The following is a 19,355-nucleotide window of genomic DNA, read 5'->3' on the forward strand; positions in this document are numbered from 1 at the left end:
CCATGATTTCTTTCCACTACCTCTGCTTTCACAGCAAGGGATAATGCAGCATACTAAGAATATTTGTTTGCTCACTACACACATACAGACACACACCATGTCCAAGCTGTCAGACCTCAGAGAAAATCAGTACCTACTCTTTCCTTAAACTGTGTTCCATTTGATGCTTGGCTGGCTTGAAAATGACTTTGGGTAAAGCTTAACATTTTTAATGCAACTAGCCCCCACCACCAATCTGTGTTCGCTCTGGTAGTCCTCTCTTTTCCACTCCTCGCAAAACTGCAGTCTCCAGTAAATGTCCTGCTCTTTTTGGAGAATCTTGTGTACTTCAGTTGCGTGCTGTTGCATTTTAGATACAGACGACTGGACCCTGCTGATAATGGGCTGACAATTTAATTTCCCAGGTATTAAAGGAGACTTGCTGGGTTTTGAATTGGTGCCTGTTGGTGTTATTTAAAGAAATAGTTTAAAAAACCCCATTTATTTTCTCTAAACTTCCACATCACAGAGTATGAAGAATATTGGGTGGGGGCGGGGGGGTTCCTTGTGTCTTTTTCTTTTGAATGAGATAAACAGGTAGTGGCACACTGTTTTGAATTTGCTCAGGACACCAAGGACAAATTCCACCCAATCTTTGATTATACTCCTGAGATTTTATAAAGAATAACACCTGTCAGCCTTGACATAGCTGGATTTAAGAGAATTATCAGTTGAATTATTCTAAAGTTTGGAAATTTGAAGTTGTCAATTTAATGAAGTAGTTAGCTTGTTGTGCCAAGTGATCATATGTTAAAGGTATACCCAAGCCTAGTACATTAAATACACCTGACCACCAGAAGATTGAAGTCCAAACAAGACTGCTTACAAAAGGTTGCAAGTCCATGATATATGGGGTACTTATTGGCATCATAATGACATTAAACCACCTCTATTCATGTATCTTAATTGTTTTTGGATATTTAAGTTTGTCGATATTTATGCAGCAATCTAATGTGGTATTATTTTTACTTTACTGCAGAGTATTTTGTCAGAACACAGTGTACTTTTCTCAATGGAGTTTGACAGAAGGAATAAGATGGTTGGGTAGAGACACAAGTTACATTTTCTCTAATTCTTAAAAAGTAAATCTCGAAAATGGCAGATACTGCTTAGCACAGTGGTCATAATGGTTATGTACCTATTGCACTACTGTGTTAATTTGTACAAACCTCATGTTAAAGAAGTGAATTATTTCTCTTATTGGCCCAGAGGGGGGAGCTACCATTACAGCTTCATTAACCAAACCCAAAGATTCAAGAGCCTAGTGGAGACATCTATCAGTCACTGTGGATACAAAGAAGCAAGTTACACCCCTGTACTCGTACATAATATCACTTTAATGTCAATGATTCTAAATTGTATCACCTCTGAATATCTCCTTATATTTTTAAGTTGACAAGAAAAATATTTCCTGTTTTGCACAATTGACAAAAAAGAGAAAAGTTTGAAAATACGCTCCTCACCATAAAAGGAAAATTGCCACCTTTTGAGAGGACAAAACCTTTATTCATCAAATTTACGAAAATTTCAGTGTCTGAGGTTGAGAATATTTTATGTTTGCATCAGTGTTAGTTGTTTTTCTCAGCCTTTGTGTACTGTAATAATTGTGTTAACACTGTTAGTGTATTTTTAATACTTTTTTATTGACATTGCACAGCACATTGCCCTTTCTTCTTTTCTTTTTCTGTCTCAACGTTTTACAGTCCCGTTTTTGTTATGCTTTCTCCATATCATCTTTAGAGGATGTCCATGTAGCTGTCCTTTACATATTGGCTGCAGTACTTCACCCTTGCCCAGGGTGGGGTGCCAACACACTGTGCTAGTATTAGGGTTAGACGGGAGGTTAGACTTTAATTGGCAGGGCTTCTGGCTGGCACTCCGCACCAGGCACTCACCCTGTCGGCTAATTGGCACCGCAAGTGTCCAGCACTTCGATTGATGGATGGGTACTAGTGTCAGGAAAGTCTATTTCTGACTTCAGAGCTTGTAGAGTCAATCTAGTGTCTCAGATTCACTGGTCAGTGTATATATTTAAGCATACATCCTCATTTGTTTTAAGCAGTTTTTCATAGTGGTGGGTGTTCTCATACCACAAGCTTTCCTCATATATCATCATTAAATAACAGCACTGCCCTATAGGGCTGGGCCATATTATACCGTTCACGGTAATACCGGTATAATGTTAGGCTACGATAGGAAAATGAAATATCGCGATAGAATATGAGTAAAACGCGCATGCGCAGTGCCTTTGTTTTCATACGCACATGGCCGATTGTTGAGTGAAACAGATGAACCAGAATTGGTTTGTAAAAATGGTGCAACTTCAGTGATGTGGAACTGGTTTGGTGTTTGTCCGTCAGATACACGACAAAGCACATTTTTTTTGCAGAACATGCAAGCGGCCGTCGGACTAAGATGCCCTTAAATCTGGGAGTAATCTGGGTCCTAAACTCCGTAATCTTCAGGTCAAACGAACACTGCAGCATCACTAAGAGTTAAAAACTGTCTAAATTCTTTCATCTTTAATAAAACGATCAGCATTGCTGCTTTACCAGGTGTAACTATGAAGTTTAACTTCCAGGCATCCATGAAAACAAAATGTATTACATTTAACGGAGTTAGAAGCTAGCAGGAAGCTAGCGGAAGTTAGCTCGCTAGTTTCGCTAGTTACCTAAGCATGATATTGCATGTTCTGACTGAGAGATTTCTGAAAAAAATCAAACGTACAGCTCTGCTATCACTTCCAACATAAATGAAGACAGGAAACTAAACAGCAGTGACGTTTGTAGGGTTACTGAAGTTGGGCTAGCTGGTATATAATTATGTGCTACGTGATCGCTAGCGACACAGCTATGTTAGCATAACATAAACAGTGAAGCTGGAGGACAAACACTAACACTTTTCCACTTATAAAAGTTAACGTTAAGGTTCCTCATGGTTAGAGACAAATGCAATCGCATGGCAGGATGCTGTAAAAGGACCAATCTTCAGTCAGGAGAACAACTGAGATAATCCATCCACAATACGAGGTTAGTCATTAATATACTGCAACAACATGGGAATAGAGCAGCTGCCAGAGAATTCAACATTAATGAATCAATGGTACAGAAGTGGAGGAAGCAAGAAGAATGAGTTTAATAAAGTTTGATTTATCTGACTGCTTTGTTTCGCTTAATGTGCCTTATAATCCCGTGCACCTTACGGTCCGAAAAATACGTACTGCACACTGCAGTTTAATGTTGCAAAGCACCTCTTTTTAACTTCAGTGGATATTATACATGGTTATGCTCAGGATATGTCAGCCCATTTCTACTGGAAATGCCTTTTGGTTAAACTTTCAGCAAGGAATTTGCATTTGCACTGTTACATTTTTATAAAGCTTTAATGTACATAAAAACCAGCTTCTTGTTTAAGTGAAAATAAATGATAGGTTGTCTTTTTGCGCTAGTAATGTTGTGGAGTTGTATTTTGTCTCGCATCAATTATATCGTCAGTTATATCGTTATCGCAAATTTTCAAATATATATCGTGATAAATATTTTTGGCCATATCGCCCTGCTCTACTGCCCTAAACATTTCAAACCAAGGGGTTAATCATATCATTGATAGGCGCAAGGCACATGTGTTTTTTCACGCTTCTGTGCTTAGGGAGGATATGAAAGGTGGCAGGTTACCCTTCTTAGACTGTGAGATTTCCATCAGTAATGGGGGACATCTAAAAGCTGACGTGTACCGTAAACCTACACATACGGATCAGTATTTAAGGTTTGACTCTGGAGCACAAACTGGGTGTCATTAGGATGCTACAACACAGAGCGAACATCATCCCCACAGACACAGCGGCCAGGGAGGCAGAAGAACATCACATCAAGAAGGCCCTGAGTAAATGTGGTCATCCCAGCTGGACTTTTGTCAAAGCTGGAAAGGCACCTAAAGAAAGCTCCAGCCGATCCAGGAGAGAAGGACAACCGCTGCCCAAGCGAAAACCTGTAGTGATCCCGTACGTGTCAGGAGTATCGGAGCAGTTGAGACACATTTTTTCTTAACACCGGGTCTCTGTGGCTTTTAAACCCCAAAACACGCAGCGCCAAAAATTGGTCCACCCCAAGGATCGGGTCCCCCGACACAAACAGAGTAACATAGTATACGCTGTTAAGTGCCAGGAGGATTGCCAGGATTTATACATCGGGGAAACCAAACAACCTCCGGCGAAGCGGATGGCACAACACAGAAGAACTACCTCGTCAGGCCAGGACTCTGCAGTCTATTTACACCTACAGGCCAGTGGACACTCTTTCAAGGATGAGGATGTACACATCCTGGACAGGGAGGAACGCTGGTTTGAGTGCGGAGTCAAGGAGGCCATCCATCCATCCATCCATTCGCTTCCGCTTATCCTTTTCAGGGTCGCGGGGGGCGCTGGAGCCTATCCCAGCTGTCATAGGGCGAGAGGCAGGGTACACCCTGGACAGGTCGCCAGTCTGTCGCAGGGCTAGGAGGCCATTTACGTGAAAAGGGAAAGACCATCTTTGAATCGAGGAGGGGGCCTAAGGGTACAACTCTCTGTGAATGGTACTCATGACCATTGATCAGTGGGTTTTGGTCAGTGGTTGTTGATAAATGGTCATGAGAATTTGCATAATTAAGATTAAGGAACTGACCTCCCATCCCATTGTTCCTTCAGTGGGCTGGTTTCAGTCATCATGCATATGTCCTGTTTATAAGATTGGGGAAACCTGCAGTCAGCTGAGACTGAAGAAGTCAATTGGATGAGTGACTAAACGTTTCTCCCACAAAACGCTACGTCCAGATGAACAGAATCAACTTTTGGAGATTTACTTACCTGGATGATTGAGAATGCATCAAGACGCTTCTGTGCTTAATTTTATCTACGGCATTATGATCTCATAATAGCAGTTAAGCTGTAGTCGCTTTACATTACACACACAATAGTGGATAGGAAAGAGGCAGCGGAGACCATGAACCCAGGTGAAGTGAATGAAAACAGTTTTCTAGAGTTGTTACTGTGCTGCTGACAGAGTAAGTGTAGTCATTGCTTTAGCAAAAAACGATATATTAAGAGTAATTTATCAAACCACCTGTTCAGCACATGTAAATCTGTTTAAGTAGATATTTTCAGCTTTACACACAGTATGTTTTACATAAACACAGCACCTGTCAAGGTGATATTGTTTTAATTACACTGAAATAGCTGAAACTAAATTGTGCATATGCAAAAAACTTGCTTAAGTCTTGTAAACAGAGCTTTTACCTAAAACAGAAACCATTCCCTGTATAACTGTTACTTGCAAGGAGTTAATTCACATCAGCAGCAGAGGGATGAAAACTGAGACCATGTGTGGTGTGAAGATACTTTATTTTATTAACATTTTACACTTGTATCCTTATTGTGCTTTGTACAGAAACTACTACTAATCAAACTAAAATCACAGGCTCCGTATATAGGCCATCATATATACATATTACTGATGGGAGTGTTGGTAGCCTAAAATCATACCTGCTCTTGAACCACTTGACTGGTCACAGAATAAAAAATCCTTACAACCTGTATGTCTCTGCATTAACTGAATTGGCCTGTGTGCATGCTTGCTCAGCCCTTATTTGCTCAAAGTAATTATGAATATTGTATTTATAAACAAACACTGACAAGCACTATGCATCTTGTAATATTATTGATTTTTGCAATAGTTTCTTTATGTTTCTTGTTTTGTTTCACAAGGCCTAGCTGTTAATTAACAGGCCAGATATCGATGCAAGTTCAATTGGATAAAGTGTTCGTGTGTATGTCTGAGACCACTAGATATATTGGATGTGTAATATGACAGGTATTGTCTTTGCAGCCTGTCCCTTTCGTTTTCTTTGTCTTTCTTTGTGTTTTCCCTCTAGACTCTGACAGGAGAGTGGTATTAATAAGGTGTCACGGAGGCAGCGCACAGCAAAAAAATCTGGATGAGATGTAGAAGCAGGGAGAGAATGGTGGATGAGTGGAATAAACAGAAGTGCATGAAAAGAGCAGACAATAGAGCAACAGATATTGATTTACAAAGAAGCTTTTGAAATAAGGTTACAAAAGCCAATTAGGATACAAACCAATCCAAAGCAGCACTTAAAACTATATAAAGTTTAAACTTTGCACCGAAGTCTAGTAGAAACAGCGTAGAAATATATATCAGGAAGCATGGATTACTTTGCCAGTCTTGGTAGCCGGGGATCAGTCCGCCAGGGCCTTTGCTCTTGGCCGCCACCCAACACACAATACACCCGACCCCTACGGCGCCTCCTGCGGGTAGTGGGCCTGCGGGAGGATGGGCCCACGTCCCCTTTTTGGGCTGTGCCCAGCCGGGCCCCATGGACTTCGGTGGCCTCAGAATCTCATCTCTGCTTTTTGTGGATGATGTGGTTCTGTTGGCTTTATCAGGTGATGGCCTCCAGCTCGCACTGGAATGGTTCGCAGCCGAGTGTGAAGCAGCGGGAATGAGGATCAGCACCTCCAAATCTGAGGCCATGGTTCTCAGACGAAAAAGGGTGGAGCGCCCACTCCGGGTCGGGGATGAGTTCCTGCCCCAAGTGGAGGAGTTCAAGTATCTCGGGGTCTTGTTCGCAAGTGATGGGAGAAGGGAGCTAGAGATCGACAGATGGATTGGTGATGCGGACGCTGCACCGGTCCGTCGTGGTGAAGAGGGAGCTGAGTGTAAAAGCGAAGCTCTCAATTTACCGGTCGATCTACTTCCCTACCCTCACCTATGGCCACGAGCTGTGGGTAGTGACCGAAAGAATGAGATCGCGGATACAAGCGGCGGAAATGAGCTTCTTCCGAAGGGTGGCTAACCTCTCCCTTAGAGATAGGGTGAGAAGTTCAGCCATCTGGGAGGGGCTCAGAGTAGAGCCGCTGCTCCTCAACATCGAAAGGAGCCAGCTGAGGTAGTTCGGGTATCTGACAAGGATGCCTCCTGGGCGCCTCCTGGGTGAGGTGTTCCGGGCATGTCCCACTAGGAGGAGGCCCCGGGGCAGACCCAGGACACGCTAGAGAAATTATATCTCTCGGCTGGCCTGGGCACGCCTTGGTGTTCCCCCGGATAAGCTGGAGGAGGTGGCTGGGGAGAGGGAGGTCTGGACTTCTCTGCTTAGGCTGCTGCGCCCGCAACCCGGCCCTGGATAAAGCAGAAGAAAATGGATGGATGGATTACTTTGGGAGAATAGGATAAAAGAGTGTTGATGAAGGACCCGGCTAACCTGCCATTTAAGTAACATCATTGTCAAAATTTAATTTCCATGTCAATCACTTTTTTTTTGCGATACCTAACAGTTATTAAGTAGGACATCAAAGAAAGTGGAAAAGACTTGTGTAAAGAGGTTATTGGTTTCGAGGTGACCCTGAATCTGCTGACAAGGCTTTGATAGGCATAAGCTCAAGGTGGACTGTGGCCCCCTCCCAGCTTCTTTGGGCCTGGAAAGACCACCTGCGGCTGCGTGAAATAAATATGCATTAATGCAAAGCCTGGCACACACTCCACTATACGCAGTATGCCCACTGTCATGCAAGTCTTAAGGCACTTCACACTGCGATGCTGTCAAATATGAACACTGATCCAGGTGAGGATTCACATGCTGCAGGCGTATGCACACAGACACACTAGATGCATGCTGCTCGAGTTGTCCATAAGGTCTAATGTCAGCAACACACCCTGAGGCTGTCTTTTTTTCCCTCTCCCCTGCATGCCTTCCCCTATCGTCTTCTCTTCTACATTCCTCTCACCTCCTTTTGCTAGGTTGTTCTGCCTCTTGTCTCTCCACCACCACCTCTCTCTCTCTCATTAACTTTGGTTCCCTCGGGACATCTGTTGTCCAAAGGCAATGTGGCTCTTTCCACTTTCAGGTCATTCGGTGTGTCCTCTGTCGACAAGTAAAGACATTTTCTGGTGAATATGTCTGACACATACTAGCATTCTGACAAACAGTTAGCAGATGCAGGTTCACACCAATTATAGAACTATAATCTAATTCCAGTGTCTTTTTTCTCAGTATAGGACTTAAATGATCATTCATTGATTAGCTGGGTTATCTTTTATGTCCATGTTGTAATGTTTTTGTTCTTATCCCGCCCACACTCCTTTCCCTTTTGCCTTTGTGTATCTTTATTTATCATCTTTGTGAAAGCTACAGAGCTTTTTCTCCCTCCCTTTCATCCTCGCTCTGTCCCCATGTCTGATTGTTCTCTAGGCATGCCCCCTTTTCCCATGTAGGCCGAGACTTACTCCATACATGCCCCCCATGTCTTGGTAATGAACTCACAACTCTTCATCTTTTCCTCATCTTCCCCTCTGTGTTGGACATGACAGATGACTGGGGACCTCCAGAGGTTCTATCCCCAGGGCTGTAGATAAAGGCAACTCCAACCCCAAGATGATCAATCAATCACTTTACACCCCAGGTGCCTGATCAGCCAATTAATCAATCTTGGGCTAGCAGATGTTGTTGCTGTCCCTTAGTGGAAGTGCTGGCAGTGAAGTGGAGGAGGTGGTGTCTCCAACAAAGGCTGAGGGGCTTAAAGTGTCTGGAAGTGTAGTTTCACAGTTGTACCAGAATTTCAATCTTTGGAGGCCTAAAACTCCAATTTTTTTCTAAGCTGTTTACCTTAAAACCCTTTTTAAACATATAAATGTGCAAGGATTGTAAAAAGGGATGTAAATGTTTAACTGGGTTAGCCAGCTGCATAAGATCAAGCCCTTTGGTGACCCTTGCCAGTAAACATCAGACTCTGAGGACAGTTCATTGTAATGTGTCCTTAGTCAACAGTTTAGACACTTGCACAAACATTGAGACACCCACTCTCACCACCTACACATCTTGGCCTTTGGTTCCTGTCTGAGCCCCTCAGTCCCTGTCCTGAGCAGGTCAGTCCTTTGACCCTTGGTGTCATTACTCACTGTGCTAAGAGATCCCCAGGGAGAGGAATTCTTTCTGTAGCCTGTGGCACTTGTCTTCCATGAAGATGGTATCCATGAAGACAAATTGAATTACCAAGTTTCTAAAGCTGGACAATAGTATCAGCATAATGAAGTACCGAATACAACTCATTGCCAGTAGTTTAGTTTATTGTTGTGTAGTTTAGTCTACTTGAGTGATTTAATTTATTTATTTTTTCTCTGTTAGAAAACATTGCCAGTCCTTCTTTCATTTTGAACTGTTGCTTATTGTTGTTTATTTGATGGCCGGGTTGCTTTCGCTGTGCTCCTTCCTGAGCTCACTTGTCTCATAGTCAGATGTGCTCCGGCGGCATCATCTTGGACTGCAGCTGGTGGTGATAGTCCCTGTCTTGCTCTGGAGATCTGCTGTGAACTGATCAGTCACTTTAGCTTAAACTTGTAGGATGTAGAGAACTGCTTGCAAAGCAGATCTTCTGTCCGCAACTGTTTGCAGTCCAAGATGAGGCACTTGATTTATTGTTCAGTTAAAGTACCCAGGAAATAAAATCTTTGCAAGGGAAAAACTTTAGCAGTTGTCTTATTATTGTTATTTTGCTATTGAAATCTGAACATTCAATTTAATAACTCTTAATAATTTAGGAAAACGTGCCTCCTTTCATGGTGCACCCAAATGGACATTCCCACAAGAATCTAAATCTAACACTGCTCATGCTATGAACAATACCATACTAGACTTTCTTAGACTTTCATTTGATTCTAATAACTGACCATTATGCAGTACCATGGAATAGAGATCTACAATATTGGTGATTCTCTTACTATGTTACTAATACTTTCAAACAAGGGATTATGTAGCATTGCTGCTAAACTCAGCAGAACACAGACAAAGCATGCAAAAGGTACTTTTTTTTTAAATGTTGAAGAGATTGGAGAGGTGCCTTCCTATGAAATTATAATGAATAATTTTAACAATATTTTAATTGCAGTTATCCAGATAATTTACAAAACAGTGATCTGTCACAAACATGTTGCGTCACATACGTTTGCACATTTTCATGTGGTTTTGTAGAACTTTCTTAGTTGGATTACAGTATAGAACACATCTGCTTCTCATATTAACTACACCATTGGTTATACGTAGTCACAAAAGCATAGCGCAAACAACTAATACCCCAAAACACAGTGTCACGGCCTACTAGTAATTATTTATTGTTGAGTCTGCCATGCTGCCACAGTGACATTCTAGAGAGCAGGATGTGCTTTCACTGTTGGCATGCTGAGTACCTTTTAGAATTTCCACAATATTAAGCATTCCTCACTCGTCATATCTAGGAAGAAGGGAAAAACTATGTGAAAAGTAAATAACACTGCCACTTCTTTTGACCCTAGCTTCGTGAAAACAAATTCCCAAGAATAGGTGACTGGAGTGCAACCTTATTGGCTTGACAGGACAGCCATGCTGTCAAGTTTATTTTTGGGTGTCCTTGTGTCCCAGCATGTAAGTGATTCAAAATCAGTGGGCCCACTTTGTTGCAGACCATACTGCAGCTCTTTCTCTCCATATGGTCTAAGTCTTGTTATTGAGCTTACAGGTTGTATTTATTGTCTTTGGTGACGTTGCCATTAGAGACCCAATAACACAGATAATTTGGCAGTGGATGTCATTGCCAAAGTATTTTATTATCATTATTATTACCCATGCTTTCTTACTACAAGCACATTTAAGTGTTAATATCCTTCAGAATAAGTCTTTTTTGGCTTGTCCAACAGGACCTAATGTGTTTGTTCTTTGGTGTGACCAGGGAGTGTTATGCCCATTAATTGACCACACTGTATCTGACGCACTTATATCGCCATAACCCTACTATTTCCCCTGGAGACTAATAGCTAGCCGTGAATGTAACTGTTAGTGGTGCACAGTAAATCCCCATGATGCTAATTAAACAGCAAAGGTGAATGGTTTCCAATGGAGTTTTTACAGCCTCTTCTACCAGGACTTGTGTTTTATTAGTGATACTAAGGGTGAATGGAATACTGCCAGTAGGGTTGGTGTTAGGTGATATCATTTTGCACTCCATCTCATAGATTTGATCTGCCAGTGATAGCTTTTAAAGCTAGAGTTGCAAAGGTTTTAGAGGCACTTAAAAGAACGACCAAGATTTGTGGGATGGTATGTGTGTCTAAAAAAGTGTGTGTGTGTGAACTGTAGCTGAAAAAAGTATGAAAAACTGATTTTCTTCAAATCCTTTTCTCTTTCATCTTTCATGATTTCTTCTTTGAGCAGCTGTCAACAAGAATGGCAACAGCAAAATTCACCTTCCAGCTATGTTGTCATCAATATTCCATTCACACATTGACCCATCTCTCTCTCGGTGTAGCCTTCATTTCATCATCTCTACACCATGAACTTACCCTTCCCTTGCTGCATCCATCTCAAACCTTCCACATGCCACCTGCACCTCCACCGTGCTAATTAACACCGGCGCGCGGTCACATTGCGCTACCCTTTGACCCACTCCCTGCCTGTCAGAGCAAACAGGACTTGAGGCTTGCGGCTTCAGTATTAGTTTGTCACAGAGCCCTGTCGCACAAGTCTTTGATAGATGGGCCCTGGTGAGCGGCTCTGACCCACTGTGCTGCAGCGCTCACTTGGATAGTGTGAGGGAGCATTGATTATGATGCTACTCGTGACAGGGGTGAATCAGGGCTGAGCTAATGGTGGCAGGGGTAAGACAAAAGAGACCAAGGTTATGGATGAGGTGCTGTTAGTTAATGTGATGAGATTTGATTTGTGCTCCATCGATCATGGCATCTCGCAAGATTATTTTTATCTTGCATGATTTATAAGCATGTAGCGAGACTACAGTGAAACAGTCACCTTATTATATTACAATACAGAAGTCTCCATCATTGAGGTGTGAAATGAAAAATGTAATATGTGCATTTTCTTAAGCACTGAGAACTTTTAGTTGTTTGTCTGAATTATATTTTTTGCTAGTGGCAACTATTATTATTGTGGTATCCCGTCTTTAGAGTATAGATCCTGAGGATCAAGATAATAGTTCTCAAACTTTCTACCTAAAGGGTTTGTACTATATCAAGTGGTGTATATTTTAGTAGATAAAAGATGGATTTACCCCTTTTAGGCTAAAATAAAGCATTTTGTTCAAGCGAAAGTTTTTGTTTCTCATAATTTATATTCAGTGTCCCATTAGAAAGCAAAAACTTTACCTACATGTGACTTTAATCCACTTTAAGTTGGTCTTTTTGTCTTCTCAGTTCTGGAATGAATACTGAATACCCCCCAGCGTTTTTAAAAGGTGACTGTTTAACTAAGGTTTTGGGGACGAAATGAGCGCTGAGCAAGAGTGTGTTGCTGTGACAGGAACTTGCAGGATTTACATTAAATCATTCATTTCACTTTATAAAATTCTTCTAACTACTCAAACTTCTTTACACTGCATACCACGGTTATATCCTTTACACAATTTTGCAGTATATTTTCATAACACTAGTGGGACATGTTACAATTATAAGCATGCAAGCATATGATTATGATATTCCCTATACCTGTCTTGTGCAGTAAGCCTGCTCAGTGCTGCAGATAATAGTTTTATTTCAGCATCTTGGAATCTTTAAAAAAAAAAAAAAAGGAAGTGACAAAGATTACTTTAAATAAAAAGGCAGGTGTGAAAGAAAATAGTGTATATGGGAGCAATTTAGTGAGGGAACAGGCGGCGGGTGGGTGGGGAGAAGGGGGGCTGACGCAGCAAAACCCACCTGTTCTCATCCCTCTTCCATCCTCCTCTCTTCTGCTCCTCCTCCTCCTTCCCTCTCATGCGCCCGGCTCAAACTGCGGCAGTCAGCTAATTAAAAAACATGGTTGTCCTTAATTATTCAGCGGTTGGCTAATTGATATTCACAGAGGCGATCACCTCCCCTAAACGATTCGTTTAATCTGACCACCGCAGTCTCACTTTCAACCGCCTGTCACCATCAGCCACTGTGCTACTGTATTTAATAAGGGGAGATGGATGCAAGAAGGCTAATATAAAAGTTTGCCGCTAATGTTAATGTTACTTCCCGGGCTACAAATTGTAGTGTGTGGTCTCGATGGCTAGTGGGAGGGTCCTGTTGTGAGCCTTCATATTTTACCTAGGTTTTTTAAATTTTTTTAAATCTATGTTAAGGGCTGTTGCACAGTAAAAATGTGGAATTCAATAACGTTGGTTGAATCATCCGCTGGAGTGTTACAGAATATGACAGTGAGTTACTGTCAGGGGGAAATCTAGATATCACATGTGGAAACGTTCCCCACCATTGCCATTGGTTTTTTTTTATTTACTTGGTTATTAAAATATAAAGACACACTTGGCTGAGGCTCCATGTCCCATCAAACAGCCTCGTCTCCCTTCTTGACGCCTCCATTGATAAATCACCTTTTATTGTCCTCTTTCTCTCTCTTATCTCGCTCTTTTCTTTTCACTTTCAAGTTTACTTTCTTTCTTTCTTTCTTTTTTTTTTTTTTTTAACTTTTTTTTTGCCCTTCTCATTCTTTTCCTCCCCCAACTCTTACCCGTGCTCTCCTCCTTTACCCGTGACCGCCTCTTCATTAGGGGAACAAAAGGTGTATGGGCAGTGGTGAAGTCTGTCCTATTGTTTGGCCTTTAGTATGATTAGATTATCTTTAAAGTCTGCTGAATGGGATTAATCAGTCAGAAGTAATCCTGACAGAGTGTGTGTGTGTGTCGGTGTGTCTGGGCCTGTGTGTGTATAATAAAAAATGAGAGGCAACCAGCTCGCATGAAAATTGAACACATGCACCAGCCAATGTGCGCAAGAGACGTTCACAAACACATACACATTAAAAAAAGAAAGAAAGAAAGAAAATCCCTGGGTACACATTTCTGTCACAACCTCTCCTCTTTTAATGACCCCTTTAGTCTCGCCCTCAGCACACATTTATCTCTCTGTGGGTACAGCTGCTCGGGCTGGTGTGTGTGTGTGATGATTTGTGCGTTACAGATTAGTGTCTGAGCCATTGTTTGCGTCTTGGCGTCTGCATGTTTTGTCTTTTCTCTGCAAAGCTAAAGTCTTTAGTCACCACCTACCAGCGTAACATTGAGTTTGGACACACTCGTGACAGTACACAGCCCCCCTGCCAATCCTCTCTTCTCTGTTTCCCTCTATCCCACCATCCCTTGTTTCTTCTTCATTCTAAATTGAGCTGTTGGCAGTAGACATTTTTTTGGCACCTCAATGAACCTAATCTGGTCTCTCAATATCTTTGACAATCAATCCTAGAGGCCACGATTGCAGGCTTGGAATCAATAACACGTTTAAAGGTCATTATAGTTATACTAGTAGTGTGCTTATGGCACGCTTTTAACTGTCTACTTCAGGGTACATTCACCCAGCGATATGATTTAGGTTCAAGTTCAACTCGATTCCATCATGAAGTGCAGGCAGCTTTACAATAGCCCTTCAGACTTCTAAGGGGCACACAATAGAGACAATTGCCCGACCACAGCACTAAGGCTAGCTAATGTTAGGTTGTGCTTTGGACAGAAGAGACAGTGGCAGCTAGGGCATGATGTTGCTGTGCTGAGTATTGCCAGGAATGTGATTACGTGGTGCTGTGGCTTTTGTTTTTTTCCTGTATATGTCTGTAGAGATATCTTAATGGTTATGTGTATGCAGGCGTTTGGCTGTGTGGGAAGGTTTCTATCTTGTGTGTAGCAGGGAAGCTCGGAGCATCCGCTTGACTTTGAAACTTCCCCCCACTCGTCTCATTTGAGGACAGCCCCACTCTGAGACTCCTCGCTGCTCCTCATCACAATGCATAGAGCATGCAGCTTCGCCTGCAGTGTGTTGAGCAGAACACAGATGGTTATCAGCGTAGCAGAGACTCGATGGGGAAAGGCAATTTTTTTTTCTCCATACGTTATATTTTCTTCCTACTTGTTTCCTTCAACTTTCTATATTGTTTAAAGGAAATGCTTCTAGGCTCCATCTGTGCTGTGGCTTTTTCAATAGTCCTCAGCAGTGAATGTATGCAGCCATGCATATGTTCATACTTGAATGGCTTATTCTTATATGCTACAGTCATGTGAAAAAGAAGGTTTCACAGAACTCCATACAGGCTTTTGAAAAACTAAGTACACCTTATTACTAACGAGGTTGAAGTAATACATTTTCTGCATAAATTTGTCTGTCTCTCACATCATTGTGACTTCTCTCTTCAACATTGCTTTAGTTCATTGAAGTTTCCATGCTTCCGTTTATGCATAGGGCTCTTAAGGGCCTGCCAGGTCTGGACTTTGTCTGGACCATTGCAATATCTGGATTATTTTCTTTTTCAGCCATTCTGTTATAGGTTTACTGCTGTGTTTGGAATCATTGTCCTGTTGCATGACCCTATTTTGGCCAAGCTTAGCTATCATTAAGTCGGCCTTTGGTTATACAGAGCAGGTCATGATTGTTTTGCAGCTACCAATCATGTAACTGTTAGCATGAGGTGTTTGTGTTCATATGCTGTGTTTGGTTTTCGCCAAACGTGGTGCTGTGCATTATGTCCAAACATCTGTCCAGAGAACATTGTTCCAGAGGTCTTGTGGTTTCTTCAAATGCAATTTTGCATTGCATGGCCTGACTTTGGGGTGAATTTGCTAAGATGTTTTCCTACTTGTAGATTGATGGACTTCAGATTATTTGGCCTTAGAACTCTTCCCAAAATGATGGGCAGCAGGAATTGCTTCCCTCAGGTCATTGCTGAAGTCTTTCCTTCTTGGCATTATGTTAAAACACACCTGAATGGTCGAGGCCAACAAATTGGAAAACAACCTCAAAACTTGTGCTTTTATACAGGTGCTTACACTTACTGATGATCAATTAATCATCAGTGCATTTGATTAGCAGCACCTGGCTGCTACTTACCTTCATAATTTCTGAATAAAATTATGCTGAATAAAGAAGCTGAATAAAGTCCTGTGAAATCTTTCTTTTTCACATGACTCTATATATGCACAAGTCTGTGTCTATGCTAGTGAGAAAGAAGATTGAGAGGACAGAGTGTGAGTATTCAGGCAGAACAGTGTGGCAGCCAGTCACTCCTAGTCTCTGAATACTAAAACTCCCCAAATGTCACTTTGAAGAAGTTCATGAATGAATCAGTATGTTTTTTTTTTTGCTCAGTCTTTCACTTTTTCTTTCTCTTGTTTCTTTTCAATGCTTCTTTTATTCAGGAGATTGGAAGGAAGGTAAGTCTAGAAGTCTTTACCCTCACCCTAAAGTGACACTTCTCTCTCACATGATCATGTGGAGAATTTCTTTTCCTGTGTAGCTTATACGACATGTTTGATTTGTCTTTCCACCAACAATTATTGATGCAGATCTCTTACTCCCAAAAAAACTCTAGATGACTACTTCCTAGCGAAGTTATTTGTTCTAAAAGCATGTTATACATCTTAAAAATGGTATCTTATTTACTAGATATAACATCCACTTGGAACTGGTCTATTAATTTTAATTCATCACAGTTTATAGCCTTGGCTGTTAACATATCTATCAGTTTTGGCAAGTTAATGATGATAAGTAATTCCATTAATCAAAATAGGTGGTCCAGATAGTTGTGTTGTACTTTCTTTTATGGTTAATAAAAATGCCATCAGTATTTATCATTTTGCTTGAGTCACCGGTTCAAATTCTTTTTCTTTTTTCCTCTCTCTAAAAACTGATATATCAGGTCTTATCTTTTTCTATATATAACATAGAACTTGAGCCAACTGTTTAATGAAGGTCACAGTAGAAAGGAGGACAGTGAAGATAGGTCGGCTTTGTAAATATATATGCCAGATCGTGATGCCTGTTTGCAGTGAAAACTGATTTTATCTTCTTGGTGTGATAGTATTTTAGCCAGAGACTTAACACAAGAGGACAAAGAAACACCTACAGTACCTGGCAAGGCATTATAAGTCGTATTCATATGTGCACACGGGTGTGTTTCTTTTAGACATTAAGCATATATGCACAAATCACCATTACCTCTATTGGTGCACACGTAACGAAATCAGATGAATCCATATTCAACACTGATAATAACAAAGGGAAAATATGTTTTTAGATGTTCTTTGCAAATCTATGCAAAACATGAAATCTCTCACAAAAGTATCCGGCCATTAGTTTAATGCATTTTATTAGGCCCTTTGTAAAAATGACTGAGCTTATTCTTGGTTAAGTGTCTGCAGGCTTTACACGCCTGAATTTGGCCAACAAATTTAGTTGTGTAATTCATTAACACTTCTTGGGAGTTCCTCTTAATTCTGCCAGGTTGTGTATTACATGTCTGTAAATTTCCATCTTCTGGTTTCTTTGAAAATATTCACTAGGGTTTAAATTAAAATATTCACTAGGGTTTAAATGTAACTGTAACTTCGGTCGTTGCTGTGCTTTTTGGAAGTCGAATTTCCCAGAGGAACCCACCCGAGGGATTAATAAAGTTCTATCTTATCTTATCTATCTTATCTTATCTTATCTTAAATTAGGTATTTTGCCCATAGCGTGGTGCTGCCACCTCCATGCTTCACTGAAAAGGTGGTAGTAAGTTGGCAGGCTCATGTTGTTTCCCGTTTCTGACCAAAAAGACCTTTTGTCTCATCAAACCACAGAATCCTTTTCCTTATGCTCTAAGAGTTTTTTTTTTTCAGTTAACACTTTTTCCAAACTCAAAGTAGGGAGTATTTTACTCAAAAATGGCTTTTATGTAGCCGCTCAACCATAATGTGGTAGATGAACTGGTTGTCCTTCTGGCAGGTTACATGTCTTTGAAGTTCTATTGGAATAATGAAACACTATTCTTCCAAAAAACAGTCTCAGATTTGGTATTTTGAATAAGGTGGTGAAATGTACTGTCAAAGAAACCAATCAAGCCAGTCAAAATCTCCCATGGGTATTCAGTTGTGTTGAGATCTGATGACTGTGAAGCCAATGCATTTGACTCACCAGGAAGTGACTGCTCCTATCAGGATAGAAATATTTTATCATAGGATGAAGTTGATCTGTTGGAACAATTTTGAAAAGTTTTATAGTGAACTGAAGTAATGTCACTGCAGGGATTTTAGTTTTTGTTTTGTTTTTTACTTTAAATTTCCACATATTTCTGTGTCCAGTTTGCAGTAATTATTATGGTAAGTAGGATGCACTCAACTGTAATTGGTCTTGAATCCATTTTCAATTTTTTAATCATCTATGTTTGTGAGTACAGTGCACAAAATGTGTAGAGCAGGGGTGTCAAACATAAGGCCCGAGGGCTAGAATCAGCCTGGCGGTGACTCCATTCTGACTCACTAAATGGCTTTGGAAGTATGAAGGCGGGCATAAAGTTTTGGACTTCTAATTGCATTTCTGTTTAAGGTTTTACAGCTTTTCCTCCTAAAGACCTCCTCAACAGTCATTCATACTACACCAAACTAGTTAAGTAATAGATAAACAATTAAATGGCAGAAAAGTCCCCCTTTCCCCTTTTTCTGCTATAGAAATTTAGGTTTTTAGAAAAAGGAAAGTTTTCATCAATTAACAAAAACTATGTTTTATAAATCCAGGACAGTCTAGGCCAGGGGTCGGCAACCTGCGGCTCTTTAGACCTTATAGTGCGGCTCCGCGTGGTTTGGGAAAAGTATTTAGCTGAAGTGTATTTTATTCATGTTAGTACTTTTTTAACTTGTAGTTCTAAATTGGAAGATTATTGTGATATTGAAATATAAAAATAAAATTCGATTCTATTATTTTTTTCATCGCTCAAAATAAGCGTCACACTCGCGGAAGCCGGTATACCCGCCGAAACGGCGTGCATTTATCGAGACTTTCAACCCCAGGTAGGCCAATTATGGATCTTCGAAACCAAATTATGTCAGCAGCTGTTCTCCACCATGAACTATGTTATAAACAAGCACCGCTCACGCCTCACAGATGACAGCTTACAGTCCTGCGTAAAGATGAAAGTGATGTCGTACAGCCCCGATTTGCAGACGCTATGCGCAGAGGTTCAGGAGCAAAAGTCCCATTGTACTGTGGCAGAGCCGACGATGTTTGCATGAACACGCTTTTCACACACGGTTGCTGTACGCACACAGCCGGCTGTAGCTTTGCAGCTCACAGCCTGACACATACCAACACAACAGCATAGATAGCACAGACGTTAAGGCCGCGCGGCGTGATTGTGTGTCCCGCTCAGGTGCGTCCACCTCCCCTGCAGCGACGCTGCAGACCACGCCCCGCCACACACATTAACCAGGTAAAATACATATTTAGGCAGTATTTTTCATCTTTTAGCAGCATAGTGCTTTTTTTCCAATTATTTTTTAAAAGTCA

General features: G+C 41.2%; 1 protein-coding gene across 1 annotated transcript in view; it reads left to right on the plus strand.

Moving 5' to 3' along the window:
- chchd3a (coiled-coil-helix-coiled-coil-helix domain containing 3a) overlaps positions 1-19,355 on the plus strand; it is an 85,086-nt gene that overhangs the window by 32,094 nt on the left and 33,637 nt on the right. The gene's annotated exons all lie outside the window — the stretch shown is intronic.

The sequence above is a fragment of the Rhamphochromis longiceps genome, linkage group LG17, assembly GCF_057381845.1.
Source record: "Rhamphochromis longiceps isolate RC_006_pf linkage group LG17, R_longiceps_female_GT1.1, whole genome shotgun sequence".
In the NCBI taxonomy this organism is placed as follows: Eukaryota; Metazoa; Chordata; class Actinopteri; order Cichliformes; family Cichlidae; genus Rhamphochromis; species Rhamphochromis longiceps.